Consider the following 18,501-nt stretch of genomic DNA (forward strand, 5'->3'; position numbering starts at 1 on the left):
GAAGTGGTCAATGAATTAAAAACAAAACTTAGCAGTAAAGTTAGCCCAATCTTGATGATTTTACTCCGCGAGAGTCGCAATCTTTATTCTTAGCAAAATAAATTGTGATTCTCGGTCATGTAACACTGTACCTAAATTACATTTTTATCATTTTTTCCCCCACAAATAGAGCTTTCTTTTGGTGGTATTTGATCACCTCTGCGGTTTTTATTTTTTGTTAACAAAATTGAAAAAGACAGAATAAAAAAAAATGTTTTATATTTTTTAATATTTTGTTATAAAATTTTGCAAACAGGTAATTTTTCTCCTTCATTGATGTACGCTGATGAGGCAGCAGTGATGGGCACCGATGGGTGGCAGTGATGGGCACTGATGGGTGGCAGTAATGGGCACTGATTGCTTATACTAATAGGCAGCACTGCTAGGTGGCACTAATTGGCACCGCTGGTGGACATTGATAGGTGGCACTTGTGGGCATTGATAGGTGGCACTCATTGGCATTGATAGGTGGCACTGGTGGGCACTGTGGGCACTGGCAGGTGACAATGGCAGGTGGCACTGGCAGGGGGTACTGAATGGCACAGAGGCGGCAGATGTGCCTCCTTCCTCTTCGGGACTGATGTCCCTTTAACATAAGCCGGTGATCGGATTTTTTTTCTTCTCACGCTGTCAGTGTGAGGAGAAAAAAAAAGGATCACAAGCTTTTGTGTACATCATGTGATCAGCTGTCATTGGCTGACCGCTGATCACATGGTAAGGATCGGTGATCAGCCCAGTCTCAGTGACTCGGTGATCACAGCGCGCTCCTCGCGCGCCTTGCAGGGCGCACGAGGGGAGCGTGAAGAAGGGAAAACGTCTTATGACGGCCCGGAAATTGAGGTCCGCGCTGTAGCCGTCATTCGGCTATGGCCCAGACCTCAAGTGGTTAAAAAAGAAGAGAATTGTGCGCTGCATTTGGAGATTTCATAATTTGCCACGCCACGAATGTTAATTCTCCATTACGAACTCTAGTTTACAAGACCCAAAGCTTCTGCTTCTGAGCATGCGTGTTTGTACTTTGGACTTTTGTCTGACAGACTTGTGTACACACGATCGAAAAGTTCGACAACACACATTTGTTGGTGGAAATTTGAGAACCTGCTAGCCAACATTTGATGGCAGAAAGTCCAACAATAATTGTCCGATGGAGCATACACACGGTCAGACTTTCCGCCAACAAGCTCACAGCCAACATTTCCCGTCAGAAAGTCCCATCCTGTGTACGAGGCATAACAGTTATATAAACACTTTTCTCCTGGCCAGCTTTAAAAAATGCACCTGAGCCGCATTTTTACAAATGTGTCTAAGTGCATTCAGCGCTTGGGGTTTATTTATTTAATTGGCTAGAACATTGATTTATTGTGGCCATAGAACTGAAAAAACGCTCAAGTGCTAAACGCATCTGGCGCTTAGTCACGCTTAACCTCTTGCCATTTACTGTGGAGCGGCAGCTCCTCTGCGCAGAATCACATACAGGTACGTTATTCTGCACTTTCAGGTCTGCGGCATGCACGAACGCCGCTGACGACCCACTCCCACTGTGATTGGACACAGCTGGAGCCAATCAGCGGATCCAGCAGAACCGAAGTCCGCTGGGACCCGCCAATCATTCCCGACAGAGGCAGAATGGCGGTTTGTCTATGTAAACAAGGCCGATCACCATTCTGTTAGTGGGGAAGACAGAGAAGATGTGTTTCTGCTAAGCAGGGACACTGATCTGTGTCTTCTCACAGTTAAAGCAGCCCCCCCCCAGTTACCAGGCATTCTCTAGGAACACATTTAACCCTTTGATCGCCCCTGATCTGAACCCCTTCCCTGCCAGTGTCATTAGTACAGTGACAGTGCTTTTTTTTAAGCACTGATCACTGTATTAGCTCTGGTTCACATTGGAGTGATTTAGCATGCGATTTGACATGTCAAATCACATTGCAAATCAGCAGCAATTGCCGATTCCGAAACGGCGGATTCTCAAAAGTAGTTTCTGTACTACTTTTGGCGACTTCAGGGTGCGATTTCCATTGACATCTGTGCAGCAATCAGCACAGATCTCTCTGAAATTGCCCCTGAAGTCGAGACTGACATGTGGGAATGAAATAGTGCCAGTTCAGCAGAACTCACACAATTTCATTCCCACTGTCAGTGTGAACCAGGGCTTAGTGTCACTGGTTCAAAAAAGTGTCAAAAGTGTCACTTAGAGTCCGATTCGTCTGCTGCAATGTCACAGGTCCACTTTAAGTCATTGATCGCCACCATTACTAGTAAAAAATATATGAAATAAATAAAAATTCCATAAAAATATCCTATAGACTTAGACGCTATAACTTTTGTACAAACCAATCAAAATATACGCTTATTGGGATTTTGTTTGCCAAAAATATGTAGCAGAATGTATATTGGCCTAAATGTATGCAGAAAGTCGATTTTTTACATTTTTTTTATTGGATATGTTTTAGCAGGAAGTAAAAAAAAATATTTTTTTAACAAAAGTACGTAGAAGAATATATATCAGCCTAAACTGATGAATAAATGTGTTTTTTTAATATATATTTTAATATATATTTTTTTGGATATGTATTATAGCAAAAAGTAAAAAATGTTTTGTTTTGTTTTGTTTTCAAAACTGCAGAGGTGATCAAATACCACCAAAAGAAATCTCTATATGTGGGGAATAAAAGGAGATCAGTTTTATTTGGGTATAGCGTCGCACAACCGCGCAATTGTCAGGTAAAGTAACACAGTGCTGTATCGCAAAAAATGGGCTGGTCATGAAGGGCATTTTTTTATTTTTTTTTGCTCAAAAGCTTCTCTCTTGAATGTGACTTTGGTGTTTTTTTCTGCCTCTAAACTCCTGTAAATGGTTATCATGTGCATGGACACATAAGGGGTTATTTACTAAAGGAAAATCCACTTTGCAATGAAAGTGCACTTGGCAGTGCAGTTGCTGTAGATCCGATGGGGACATGCAAGGAACATAAAAAACAGCATTTTAGCATGATTGGATGATAAAATCAGCAGAGCTTCCCCTCATTTCAAATCTACCCCTTAGATTTACAGCGACTGCACTTCCAAGTGCACTTGCAGTGCAAAGTGGATTTGCCTTTCGTAAATAACCCCCATAGGCTAACATGGAGGGGCGTTTAATGCCCATCAAATGCCCGTAAAAGCCGTATTTTTTAGCTGAAGTGTGCATGAGGCCTTATACTGCGCTGGTCTGGGTCATGATGGTACGCATTATTCTACCGCCTCCCCGCACTATTAATAAGTCTATGTGCAGTAAAAAAGCAGAAAGGAATTTCTCCCGCCGGGGGATCTGCTCTGCCTGCAGCTGTCTCTTCCTAACACTGACTGGCAGTGATCAAAGCCCAGGACAGCAATACAAAGCTTCCTCTGCCTCTCACCGGCCTCCCTCTAAACATTGGTGGTGGTCACATTTATGGCTTAACAATAGGATTCAAGTCACACCATAAAAACAAGCTGTCTTCAGGTATATGACTTGGTATTTACATGCTAAACTCCGATAAAGTGCAAGAATTAGCCAGAGCCATTAACCACTTCATGACCAGAAGTTTTATCCCATCCAGTTTTTTTTTTTTTTTAGACATACATACATTAGCTTAGTATTAAACGTAAAAGCAAACATTTATTATATTGCATCTTACCAATTCTTAGATGTGATGGCTGCATTTGTTTTATTTTTTTATTTTTTTAGGCTGTATTTCTTTTATTTTCACCTGGTGCTCCTGCTAGCAAGTCTGTTGTTTTTCATTAGAACAAGTGGCCCCGAATATGTAGCAGAGGGTTGAGACAAATCATTTACCACTGACAGGGGTGCTTATCATGATCAGCTTTTATTTAGTGATGTAAAACCTTTATCCCAAAAGGAGCAAAACTGTTGCTGTAACTGATTATAAAGTACAGGCATATCCCACTTTTAAGTACACAATGGGGTTTATTAACTAAAGCTGGAAAGTGCAAAATCCGGCTCACTTCTGCATAGAAACCAATGAGCTTCTAACCCCAGCTTGTTCAATTAAGCTTTGGTAATAAAACATGGAAGCTCATTGGTTTCTATGTGGAAGGGAGCCTGATTTTTCACTTTCCAGCTTTAGTAAATAAACTCCATTGTGTACTTAAAGCGGGAGTCCACCGGGACTCCGCGTTTTTTTTTTTTTTTTTAAAAGCCAGCAGCTACAAATACTGCAGCTGCTGACTTTTAAATAGTGACACTTACCTGTCCAGCGCGCCCGCGATGTCGGCACCCGAAGCCGATCGCTCGCTCGGCTGCCGGGTCCCGCCGCCATCTTGGGTATGGGAATCAGGAAATGGAGCCTTTCGGCTTCATTTCCCGGTTCCCTACTGCGCATGCGCGAGCCGCGCGGCGCAATCCGGACGGTCCCCGCTGCCTCTGGGAGCTGTGTGTTTCCCAGCAGGCAGCGGGGCACTTGCTGAAGGGGGCGGGCGCTTGCGGAACGGGGGCGTAACCTACGCTCGTTCCGCAGAGAGCTAGCCCGGAAGTGGGTGCAGTTACCTGGATTATCCAGGTAACTGCACCCCCCTCCCCCCTGAAAGGTGCCGATTGTGGCGCCGGAGGGGGGGGGATTCCGATGAGCGGAGGTCCATTTTAGGGTGGACCTCCGCTTTAAAAGTGGGGTATGCCTGTATTCGCTGGAGTTTGGCTTCAATTTGTTAGTGTAGGTCAGAGTTATTGAATTAAAATTCATGGAGATCTGGTCAGTAAAATTTTCTTTATTAAAACCAATAGTCTCAAACTTCTTTCCAGACCGAGATCCAGAAGCTCCGGCTCCGCTGTTGACCAGAGGTAACGGGGAATATGAGGTCGAAGTCATCCTGGACTGCAAAAAGCGGGGAGGTCAGACCCAGTTCTTCATTAAATGGAAGGTCTACAGTGCAGAGGATAATTCCTGGGAACCATCCTCTAATGTCCATGCTCCATGGTTGGTGCAAGCCTACCTTCGACTTCATCCTGAAAAACAGATTCTAGTGGGCATCCGGAGGCTGCCCCTAAGGGGTTGCAATGTCAGGGAATCCCTGTGAGACGCCTGGTGCACAAATATGCACATGGTATTTCCTGCAAAAAAGCTAACAGGCACCAGAAGGGCATGGGTAGAGGTAATCAGGGCACTGATCATTAGTGCCCTGATTATCAATGTAGCCCCAGCAGTGCCCAGCAGTGACACCAATCAATGCCCAGTGATCTCCAGCTGTTTCCTGTGTCCTGCGTTTATCCTGTGTGATTTCCTTGTTTCTAGCTCCTGACCTGATCTTGGATTCTGCTTCTGATCTGTCATTTAATTCCTGACCCGGCTCCGTTCCTGACTTTGCTCATGATTTGGTACCTCGCTGCGTGCCTGTTTGCGACCCTGGCTTTTTCTATGACCACACTTCTGTCTCTGATCCTGGCTTCCTGTCCTGCTCAAGTGCCTATTCGGCTGTCTGGTGTACCACTCAGTATTCCTGACTCAAGTCTGCTAAGAGCCCTGACAAGCTGCATATCCTGAACCAACAACGTGAGCAGAGTGCCCCTTTAACCTGGTCTAGATTTCTGAACACTACTAATGTTCCTGATCCATCAGTTCACCAGTCTCCTTGGAATCGCATCTCCTGCTGCAAATTCTTCCATCAACTTCCACAGGCACTCATGCTTCTCCTGTCCCTCGGTACCATCTGTTCCACCTTCAGTGAGGCCCAGGCTGGAGATACAAGAGAGGCCAACCTCATCATTTCAGTCTCCTATCAGGTATGGGACACTGGCACTGCGCACACTAACACTACCTTCCTCAGAGCTGCTTGTTAGATTTTCCATCTGATGTTTTCGTAATGGAATTACCGCCCAAGGCTGAAGCATATAAGTTACAAGCGTGTATGTTTTACATGTTTCTGAGTATCCATTTGTTATTTGGTATCTAATACATTGTATGGCGGTGATGCAAGAGGAGTTGCGTCCTTTTGTGTGTGTTTTTGCAGCACTAGAGTAATCAATGAGCCCATACACACAGTTGGGTTTACATGCGGGGAAAAAAAAAGGACACAGCTGCATCCAGGACCACAGAGATCTGCAGATTTTACGTGTGTATGCACATAGACATGAATAAACACATGCATGCATATATGAATAAGCCATTAGAAAAATGCTGCACATATAAGCGCTGTACGTGTCTAAACATGATGACTTTACCATGTATTTTATGCAGGATCTTCTGCTAGCGCCGCCAGCAAGAACCTGCATTCCGTGCAGAAAACACACATATGCCCGTGTGAATGAGGACTTAAGCCCCATACACACAATCGGATTGTTGGCCAACAAGAAGTTTGGTGAGTGTTGATTCGCGCTTTTCATTTTGCACTTTTCAATTCGCTTCTGAACGGCCTTTGTCAACCAGACATGTTGCGGAATCGGAGGAGATAACATGTTATCTATTATTGGCCTTGGAGTTATTGCTTTGATAGTATTTTTTTGGTTGAATAATTGTTTGATTTGTTATATTTTCTATATTTTTGATGCATAGAATGCACTTTTTTGGTTAAGTTCTATTGGCAGATAGCAGATAGCATGTCTAATTTTATTTGTTTTCTTTTTTTTTTTAATGTGTAGAATAATACTTGGCTATGTCTTTTACTTCAAATGACAGTTTGGGAGTAGGCAGTTATATTTTAAAAATATATTGTAAAATTAAGAAGGGACACTAACATAGTTGTATCTTTGATCCTAAAAACTATGGGATAATCGTGTTGTGGTAACTTGCCCAAAAAAAAAAAAAAAAAAGCATAATAATATTATTCTTGATATCACTAGAAAAAAAAAGCCTTTGAAGATTTGTTTGCAATAACTCCATCAGTATCACCAGCAAAGCAGCTTCATTATTATCCCATTAACCACTTGCCGACCGCCGCACGACGATATACGTCGGCAGAATGGCACGGGCAGGCATATGGGCGTATATATAAGTCCCTGCCTGCCCGCGGGTGGGGGGCCCGATCGGCGGTCGGCATTCCTTCGAGAGCGATCCGGGATGAGGGGGCGGCCATTCATTCATGGCCACCCCCTCGCGATCGCTCTCGACGAATGGAAATCCCCCGTGACATCACTTCCTCTCCTGTAATGTAAACACAGGAGAGGAAGTGATGTATTCTCTCCTCCGTGTCGGTATTTTTCGTTCCGACACGGAGGAGAGCGGATCGGTGAGTTGCACCAACACTCTACACACACAGTAGAACATGCCAGGCACACTCACACCCCCCCTTTACCCCCCGATCACCCCCCCAATTACCCCTGCCCCCCAGTCACAGTGACACCAATGTCATTTATTTTTTTATTTTTTTGCATTGGTGTCATTTGTGACTGTAATAACTGTTAGGGCAGTTAGAGTTAGCCCCCTTTAGTTCTAATGTGCCCCCCTAACCCCCCCAATAAAGGTTTAACCCCGTGATCACCCCCCGTCGCCAGTGTCACTAAGGCTGGGTTCACATTGCAGCGGTTTATGAGAACGAATGTGATTCGCACCGCACTGCAGTGCAAATCACATCCGATCTCTGTGCGATTCGAGTTCAGCCATTCGCCGCACCCGCCGCACCCGCCGCACCCGCCGCAAATTCGCACGGGACCCTTTTTTTGGCCCGCAGCAGAATCGGATCGCATGGGTGTTCACACCATGCGATCCGAGTTTGCAGATCGCACTGCCATATGCGAACTGATCTGGGGGTGTCAGTAACATTTCACTGACACTCCCAGCAGTTCGCATAGGGCAGTGTGAACTGCCGCCGGGAGGCATGTGATGCGGGAACCCGCCCCGGATTCGCGGCGTTTCCGCATCGCTCCAGTGTGAACCCAGCCTAATAAGCGATCATTTTTCTGATCGCCGTATTAGTGTCACAGGTGACGCTAGTTAGGCAGGTAGGTATTTAGGTTCGCCGCAGCTTTTTATAGCGCCAGGGACCCCCATATACTACCGCATAAAGCCCCCTGATTGCCCCCTAGTTAACCCTTTCACCTGTGATCACCATATAACTGTTACAGGTGACGCTGGTTGGTTAGTTATTTTTTTATAGTTTCAGGGCACCCGCCATTTATTACCTAATAAAGGTTTAACCCCCTGATCACCCGGCGGGTGTCATTTGTGACTAATAACTGTTAGGGCAGTTAGGGTTAGCCCCCTTTAGTTCTAAGGTACCCCCCTAACCCCCCCAATAAAGGTTTAACCCCGTGATCACCCCCCGTCGCCAGTGTCACTAAGGCTGGGTTCACATTGCAGCGGTTTGAGAACGGATGTGATTCGCACCGCACTGCAGTGCAAATCACATCCGATCTCTGTGCGATTCGAGTTCAGCCATTCGCCGCACCCGCCACACCCGCCGCACCCGCCGCAAATTCGCACGGGACCCTTTTTTTGGCCCGCAGCAGAATCGGATCGCATGGGTGTTCACACCATGCGATCCGAGTTTGCAGATCGCACTGCGATATGCGAACTGATCTGGGGGTGTCAGTAACATTTCACTGACACTCCCAGCAGTTCGCATAGGGCAGTGTGAACTGCCGCCGGGAGGCATGCGATGCGGGAACCCGCCGCGCATTCGTGGCGTTCCCGCATCGCTCCAGTGTGAACCCAGCCTAATAAGCGATCGTTTTTCTGATCGCTGTATTAGTGTCACAGGTGACGCTAGTTAGGCAGGTAGGTATTTAGGTTCGCCGCAGCTTTTTATAGCGCCAGGGACCCCCATATACTACCGCATAAAGCCCCCTGATTGCCCCCTAGTTAACCCTTTCACCAGTGATCACCATATAACTGTTACAGGTGACGCTGGTTGGTTAGTTATTTTTTTATAGTTTCAGGGCACCCGCCATTTATTACCTAGTCTCACTAGTGTACCCCTAAATTTAGGGGTGTCTACTTTCCAAAATGGGGTCATTTGGGGGGGGTTTGTGCCATCTTGGCATTTTATGGCCTTCAAAACTGTAACGCCCTTAGAAAGCCTGAAGGCGGTGCTTGGTTTTCGGGGCCCCGTACGCGGCTAGGCTCCCAAAAAGTCCCACATATGTGGTATCCCCGTACTCAGGAGAAGCAGCAGAATTTATTTTGGGGTGTCATTTCACATATGCCCATGGCATGCGTGAGCAATATATCATTTAGTGACAACTTTGTGAAAAAAAAAAAAAAATAAAAAAAGTTTGTAATTTTCCCGCAACTTGTGGCAAAATATAAAATATTCCATGGACTCAACATGCCTCTCAGCAAATAGCTTGGGGTGTCTACTTTCTAAAATGGGGTCATTTGTGGGGGTTTTGTGCCATCTTGGCATTTTATGGCCTTCAAAACTGTAATAGGTAGTGAGAAGTGAACTCAAAAATTTACGCCCTTAGAAAGCCTGAAGGCGGTGCTTGGTTTTCGGGGCCCCGTACGCGGCTAGGCTCCCAAAAAGTCCCACATATGTGGTATCCCCGTACTCAGGAGAAGCAGCAGAATTTATTTTGGGGTGTCATTTCACATACGCCCATAGCATGTGTGAGCAATATATCATTTAGTGACAACTTTGTGTAAAAAAAAAAAAAAAATTTTTTTTTTGTCATTATTCAATCGCTTGAGGCAAAAAAATAAAATATTCAATGGGCTCAACATGCCTCTTATCAATTTCCTTAGGGGGTCTACTTTCCAAAATGGGGTCATTTTGGGGGGTTTTGTACTGCCCTGCCATTTTAGCACCTCAAGAAATGAGATAGGCAGTCGTAAACTAAAAGCTGCGTAAATTCCAGAAAACGTACCTTAGTTTGTAGATGTGACAACTTTTGCGCAAACCAATAAATATACAATTATTGACTTTTTTTTTACCAAAGACATGTGGCTGAATACATTTTGGCCTAAATGTATGACTAAAATTGAGTTTATTGGATTTTTCTAATAACAAAAAGTAGAAAATATCATTTTTTTTCAAAATTTGCGGTCTTTTTACGTTTATATCGCAAAAAATAAAAATCGCAGAGGCAATCAAATACCATCAAAAGAAAGCTCTATTTGTGGGAAGAAAAGGACGCAAATTTTGTTTGGGTACAACATTGCATGACCGCGCAATTACCAGTTAAAGCAGCGCAGTGCCAAAGTGTAAAAAGACCTCTGGTCATTTACCAGCAAAATGGTCCGGTCTGAAAGTGGTTAAAGAAGAAGAGAATTGTGCGCTGCATTTGGAGATTTCATAATTTGTCACGTCACGTATATTAATTCTCCATTATGAATGCTTGTTTACAAGACCGACCGCTTCAGGCTCGTCCTTGCTTCCGATCATGCGTGTTTGTACTTTGAACTTTTGGCCGACGGACTTGTGTACACATGCTCGGAATATCCGACAACAGACATTTGTTGATGGAAAATTTGAAAATCCGACAACAATTGTCCGATGGAGCGTATACACATTTCCCCTCGTAATATCCGATTGTGTGTACGAGGCTTAAGTGGTACCGCACGCTTCATATTGGACTTTGCAATCATGGATTGACACAGCTCACAACTGAACAGAAATTAAATAGCAAGCGGGCTCAACCAGTGACCTTCATTCTAAGTGCGTATCTCCTCTCCTGGCCGTGAAAAATGAAATTTACCTTTGCCGGGAAGGGAGGGAGATCCTTTCAGCTTGATAACTATCTGTGACTGCGCACCCTGCACATCATAAGACATTGCTGGCTGTGTGATATTTGCCGTTCCTGCCCAAGGTACTAAAAGTTCTCCCATCTGAAGGTGGGAAGTCAGAGGAGACTTGCATTAGTGTGATGATCAAACACCAGCTCTTACAGCTTCAGTGTCTTTTGAGGTTCTCAGCAGATGCAGTAAAATCTGAAAACATTTCAACAGGTTGTGTTCATAAAAGAGATTTGGGTTTGTTCCGTTACCATAGTCTTGTCTGTGTGTGAAGACTGTTTGTAGTAGCTGTGTACAGGATTTGTAGGATCTCTAAAATGTGGACTTTAGCCAGCAGGGCCAAGAGGAGACAACTGCATTGTGCAATGATAAGGGAAAACAGCAGAAAGAACAGATGAATCAAAATCGGCATCACAGATGTAGCCACTCTGCCCTGAGCAGGAGTGTCTATTTAAATTTAGTGCTTCTAAGCTGCAGTTAGCATAACTGAATTGATAGTTCAGCTTCTTCTGGTTTCTTTTGGGCCCTCAGTGCTGGAATAAACTCTGCAGAGGCATCTAGGCAGTCAAAACCTTGCCCTCCCCCAATGTGGCGGCTGGTGCTCAATAATTTGTGGTGGGGGGTGAAACCAATGCCACCCCCCCGGGTGGGAGACATGGGGGGAAGGGAGGGGGTGGGACCGTTCCCCCCCCTCATGGGAGGCGGACATGAAGGCAGAGAAAACCAGCAACACCCCCCCCCTGCAGGAGATGGGCAGGCGGGATGGTGGAAGGCCTCCTTACCTTAGGAGGCAGATGAAGAGTCCTGTCCGGGATGACACTCTGATCCTCCCCCTCTCCTGTCCGAGCCGGGAAATGCTGGATGTTGCCGAGCCGCTGCGGGTGAGAAATCCCTGGAGACCTCGCTTTGTGCCTTTGCTTCTCCTCTTGGCAGAACAGGAAGTGGGTCACGAGACTCCCTGGTCAATCGGGTCTCAGGAGCTGCTTCCTGATTGGCCGTGAGGCGAATCAGGAAGACAATAGCAGATATTAATTTGCTATTGTCCCACAACTGGGTGGGCTCAGGGTGTAATGCTCCAAGCCCACCCTTTAAGCCAATTAGAGCCTCAGGCTCTAATCATGTGTTTAAAAAAAAAAAAACCCCATAGAAGTCCATGCATTTGGCACCCTGCATGTAGATTAAGGAGCCGGATGCATAGATGGGGGGGCGGCGGCCATGCACTCAAAATGGGTGGGCCACCACTGCTCCCCCAGCAGGTTTCTGGAGTTTGTTTTTTTTTGATAATTTTTATTCCTATCACAGGAAATGTAAACATGCCTTGTGTTAGAAATAGGGCATGCCAGGTCCTCTTTATGGAGACCCCAGACATATGCTCTACACTGGAAAGCATGAGATAATAAAAAAAATATTGATTTATGTTTTCCAGGAAAAAATATGGCAGTGTTTACATCTGCTAGAGCCAGACGTGATATCATGACGTCGCTTCTGGCCTACCAGGATCATATCTTTCAGGTCCTCGACCAGCTCTGTGGCAACCCAGTGGCACTGCCAGATCAGATCCAAGGCTCTCTGATCACACAGGAGAGCCTGGAGAGGTGCCGGTGGGTGGCGGGAGGGGGGACATCTCCTCCCACTGCCTGTAAAAGCCATCCAGCAGCTAATCATAAAATAGGATGGCTTTTACATTGCAAGAATAGCTGAAAAGAAAGCGATCTGGATGATGCCTGTAGCTGTAGGAAGCATCCAGATATCTTCACTTCAAGTCCAGGACGTCATATGAGTGGGAAAGTTTTTGTTTCTTTAAGTTAATTCGTTTGTTTTATTCTTTTGTAAACAATTCAAGAAAGCTTCATTGTAAGTGCTCATGCACACGGACGTTTTAAAAAACTGGCTGCAAAGCTAGCTCCGATGCCTGGAAAAATTGTTGTTAAAAACGTGATTTTTACCGCGTTTTGCATTGGCGTTTTTGCGCGTTTTTTAGCGTTAGCGTTAAGAAGCGTTTTTTAAGAAACACATCTCTTGGCTATAGCACTCAGAAAACAAAGAAAATATGTTGCGCGTTTATGCGCATTTTTGCGCGTTTTCCCGCGATTCACGTTTTTACAGCTCTAGCTCCACGCCACGGAACGCACTGGTCCTGGGTTTTTTTTACAGCTTAAAAACGCCTATGCCATTTGCAGCTCAAAAACGCCTAGGTGGGCATGAAGCCATAGACTAACATGGACAGCCGTTTTTAAGCTGCAAAAAAAGCTCAAAAAAGTGGCTGTAAAAACGTCCATGAGGCCTAATTTTCTTTCAAGATCAAATCAATATTATTTCGATCTGATTTGTTTTCACGGGGTCCTTAAATGGCATTGGGCCCATAAGTCAGTGCCTACTCTACCTACTTGGTAATTCAGCACTTGGGACCCTGGTTACAGTATGTATTCTTCTGCTGTCAGTAGGTGGCACTGCTAGCATGAGAGCTGCACTAGCCAGAATATTTTTCTTTCCATGACCAGTAGGAGTTTTCTTGCCACTTGTGCATGTTGGGAGAGGGTATAAATATTCAGGGAGAGACATTATTAAGTCAGTCTGTTCTCCCTGGGCCTCCTGCATGGGGAAGCAGTGTACTTGCTGCTGGAACCTTTTAGGCCTGCTGGCTTAGATGGTGACCATGTGGCTGGACAAGGGATGGGCTTTGAGGCCTAGCCTGTCAAACCTGGGGATTGAAGAGCAATGGAGGTCCTCCAGATGTCTTGAAGCTCGGATGTGGAGCTTGGACCTTACTAGAGAGTCTTCTGTCTAGGGTTCTGGCAGCTAATTTTCAAGTATCTTACAGTCAGGAGCTTCTATCACAGAATGCCGGGTTGGCTTCAAGGATCTTTATGTGAGAGTACTGTGAGTATGTTTATTCCCTTTTTGTTGAGTCTGCTAGTTCATGGGTGTCCTGTGCCCTACCCCTTTCTCACTGGAGATTTGAGTGAGAGTCAATAAACTCCTTTTTTTGTACCTTAAAGTGACTTGAGCCTATCTGTTCACATCCCACCCTGAGGTGAAATGCCAGTCCACTCTGTTTATGTTGGTTACCACCATGTCTTTGGGGGGGTTGGGGGGGGGGACTTTGCTACACAAATATGAATCCTTTGATATTTGTTTTCTTTTCATGTTTTTAGTTTTTTGGTTCTTAGACTATTTGGGAGTTTTCCCCCACCCCTATCAGTTATAGTGTGTTAAGTGTGGACTGGGCTGATGATCCCAGTAAGAGTTCAGGTGTGGACACATGCCGGTGAATCTGCTGCCTTATAAGCTATCTTGAGAATTCCAACATTTCATTCCTCTGATACAAACGTATTCTCCCTGGATAAGAGACAGTTAGGAGGGGATATGGTCGCAATAAACAAATCTTTGAATAGTGACGAGCATTGGAAGGAAACGCTAAGGTCTAAACACATAGCCACACTATGAAGTTGGATGAGAAGCAATTCAATTTAAAACTGTGTAATAGGTTAGAGTGATAAGGATGTGGAACTCCTTTCCACAGTTGGTGGTGTCAGCAGGGAGTGTAGATAAATTTAAAAAACTGTTAGATGTATTTCTTAGTGAACACAATGTACAGGGATATTGAAAGTGGTAGTGACATAAACACACTCACACTCTCAGGATGAACTGGATGGAACCGTGTCTTTATTCAGCCTTACCAACTATGTAACATTATTTCTCAATTCTATTACTACTTTACAGTAAACGAATGCTTTTGCCCACCTTCCACCTTCCCCAGCTTCTCATATGCACCTCCCTTTTGCTTCCATGTCACTGTCCACCAAAAGTGAAGAGAAGAGTCCCTTTTGGTAAGTCATGACCTGGGGCTTATTTAGAACTGAGGACTGTATCCCCATGGTCATGTCACTGTAATGGGCTCATGATCAACCAATCACTAAGCACCAGCACTGTCACATAGGTGGATTGGGAGTAAGTCACGTGTACCCCATAGCCTCATATACCAGGGGTAACCAATACCACAAAGTCATCTTTCTTTTTTTAATACAAACTTTTATTGAGAGAAGTAAAAAAAAATAGAACTGATCTGTTACAAAATGTAGGAAAGAATCAATCTCTTAACACAATCAAAAGGCCTTATAAACAAATTAGGTTAATTAAGACCGATCATAATATTAACTTGCCGTAAGGTGATATCATAGACAGATAGCAGCGCAATCATTACACTAATATAGATCTCAAGTGAAGGATCTCAGGTAGGAAAAGTCTGGAAGCATCGGATGTTATTTGTGCGTTTTCGTGCTGCTCCGTGATCCTTAGGCTATTCCTGCTTATCTTAGAGAATATTTAGTCTGTTTATAAGTAAAATAACAGAAAAAATAAAAACAAATAAAAATTCAACAACTAAAGAGTAGAACGAAACTGTTACGGGATATAAAACAAAGATAAGCTGTAGCTAGAGCCGCTCTCTGTGGAATTCGGTGTCTGAGAGCCTCATGGGTATGGAGGATAATCAGGGGGTCCACGACTTCCATTTCAGGTCGTATATATGCATGGTATCCATGATAGTATGGAATATTTTTTCCATAAGTCTGATAGCAGACATTTGCCTAAGAACCTGGTCCCAGGGGACTCCTGAGGTACGCCAGAATAAGGCGATGCACCAATGGACTGCACTAAATAGTGTGTGGGAAAGTTTTTGTTCTGGGGGGGGAGGCTCCGGGGATATCAGCGAATAGAAGGCCCATGTGGTGAGTAATAGTGATCTGTACACCGGTGATCTCCGCCACCTTGGCTGTGGCTCATTGCCACAGGTCTCTCAAGCAGTACAACTCCAAAAGATATGTAAGTGGATCCCTCTTTCATGGCAACCTCTAAAGCAGTTCTCAGAAACGGCAGGGAAGAATCAATGTAACTTAGCAGGTGTATAGTACAATCTGGTATGAAGCTTCACCACCGTTTCCTTCACCGCCACAGACTTTGTACATTTATGCATGTTAGATACCATATTAGACCACTCCTCTGTGGTTGCTATAAGTCCAGTTTCTTCCTCCATTCCAATCATGGCAGTAGACTTGTCAGGGAGGGCCAATCCACCCAAATAGTCATATAGTAAAGAGATTGTATCCCTGCCTCTAGATGGGGGGGCCACACAAAGCTTCAAAAGCGTTAGTGGGGTTGGCATCTGAGCTGGGGAAGTGAGAGTTGAAAAAATGCCTGATTTGCAGGTATTTAAAGAATTCTGATCTGAGTATGGAGTGAAATGATTGTAGGTACGAGAGAGTGAATCACGCCCTCCCTCTGAAGAGAGCCCAGGGTGACCGGGTCCCTTGATATCCAAGTTGTAAAAACATTGGGGTTAGGGAATGCTGCGGGAAATGAGGGGTTATCAATAAATGTGGCCCACCTAGGGTATGTAGGAACAAGGGAGAATTTCTTCTTATATAAGGACCATAGATGTAGGGATTGGCCTACTATTGCATTGTGTGGGGAGATATCTTTAGGGCAAATTGTATTGGTCCAAAGAAAACCGGGTAAGGAGTACGGGGCTATGGATGTCCGCTTGAAGCAGAGCCAGGGGATTCCGATTGGGGGGTTATGCCATTGTGCCATCTGAACTAGCCTGGCCAAAAGATAGTAAAGCCTTAGGTTGGGTAAGCCCAACCCACCTCGGTCTCGGGATCTGTATATCATCTGTTTGCCTAGTCTGGGTTTTTTGTTGTGCCACACAAATTTATTCACATCTCTCTGAATTAGTTCAATAGTTTGACGAGATACCTAGTCGGGGACGGCTCTGAAAAAGAATAAAAGTTTATGAAGAATCAACATTTTTATCGCCTAGATCCTTCACAAAGTCCTCTTTCTAGTGCCAGAAACAAGATATACCTGTGCTCAGATCTCAATAGCTTGTACATGTATATAATCTATCAGGTGCTAAAGGGGTGTGACCACAAGTTAACACTAAAAATTCTGAAAGAACCCTCTGCACACTGCTATGAACCCTTTATGGCAAACCTTGCAATGAAAAACAGGGATTTTTAGTCCACGCATATTGCAATAAATGTTTAAGCTGACAAACTGTGTCAAAGTAATGTCTCTTATGGCCAGTCCTACTCTGCTCTGCCAATGCAAATGCTATGGTGGACACAATGCCAACATGGGGCAAACCGACACAAAGTGGGGGAGAGCTGTTAGGTTCAGATCTGGTCACTGACCTGCAATGCAACAGAAACAAGATATACCTGTGCTTAAATCCCAATACCTTGTACATGTATATAATCTATCAGGTGCCAATGTCAGCATGTACAATGTAGGACCAGAGGCCACATTTACTAAATGTATACAATATTGTTTTACAAATTAAAGTTTATTACAAAAGATTCCCATAGTACTATGGGTCAGTTAATGAGACAGCAGCACAGCAGACAATGCCTGCTTTGAGCCTAATCTGTCTAACTGAAACTATAGACAGCCTTTCTTAACTTTGGGGTTCATCCAGATGGTGCTAGGGGTGCCTTCATAAGTGAACAATGGTGGATTGTTCTCCGCCTATGCAGACCTTCACTAGGGGACAATTTTCACCAGGCATCCAGTGTCGGGGTTGTTTCTACACTGACCACCAACATGAAGGGGGCACTCACTGGTCATCCATGTAAGAGGGAAATTTTCCAAAGATCACCAACTTAAAGCGGAGTTGCACCCAAAAATGGAACTTCTGCTTTAAGGAAAGGTGACTCCCTGACATGCCACATTTGGCATGTCATTTTTTGTGGGGGGAGCAGAAGCCCTCTTTTTAGAGGGTTCCAGCTCCCACTTCCTCCTGGCACACTCACGGCGCCGGAAGGAAGATTACCTCTCCCACCTCCCTCTCAGCAATCATTTGGGACCAGTGTTGGTCATCTTACTGTAAAAAAGTAATTAGTTAAGTTACAAATTACTTCTCCCAAAAAGTGATTGCGTTAGTAACTCGGTTACTACATTGGAAAAGTAATTAGTTGCTCAGCAAAGTAACTGACTTTTTTTTTTAGATTCTATAGACAGGACTAGCGAAGGAAGTGAATGTTGCCGCCTCAAAAAAAAAAAAACACAACACATGTTTTTAAAGTACTTCATTAGACAGCTCTGGGGGTCTTCTTCCAACTTCGGGGGTCTTCTCGCTGGGCTCCTCCGCTATCTTCTGCTCTTGCCAGGCTCCTCCGCTAGTAAAAGAGCTAGCGGTAAAAGAGCAGAAAATAGCGGAGGAGCCTGGCGAGAAGACCCCCGAAGTTGGAAGAAGACCCCCAAAGTTGGAAGAAGACCCTCGGAGCTACGGGGCTCGTGAGGTGTCAATCTCGCCCATGGAGGCGGCGACAGTCACTTCCTTTGCTAGTCCCGTCTACCTGGAGTCACGTTCAACATGAACGGACTTTACTGCGTGTGTGGGCAAGTCCCTTTATTTCAAAAGGTCCAGATAGGATGTATTTGCGGTAACGCCGCCCAAGTAATGGGAACAGCACTACCATGAGGGGAAGAGTAATCAGTTAGATTACTCTTTACCCTCTAAAGTAACTGCGTTAAGTAACTCCGTTTATTTTAACTGAGTTACTTACATCAATGTCTGGGACACATCACAGGTCCCAGATGATTGCACGTCTGTGAAACCACAGCCAGGCGCCCACAGTGACAATGCCGGCACCACAGAGAGGAGGGGGAGACAAGCGTTCCCCTGCATCGCTGGACCCTGGGACAGGTAAGTATCCGATTATTAAATTATTATTAAATGTCAGCAGCTGCAGTATTTGTAGCTGCTGACTTTTATTTTTTAATTTTTTTATTGGAACTCCACTTTAAGGGTGACCTA

The sequence above is a fragment of the Lithobates pipiens genome, unplaced genomic scaffold (assembly GCF_037356315.1).
Source record: "Lithobates pipiens isolate NorthernLeopardFrog02 unplaced genomic scaffold, aLitPip1_a1.2 Scaffold_19, whole genome shotgun sequence".
NCBI lineage: Eukaryota > Metazoa > Chordata > Amphibia > Anura > Ranidae > Lithobates > Lithobates pipiens.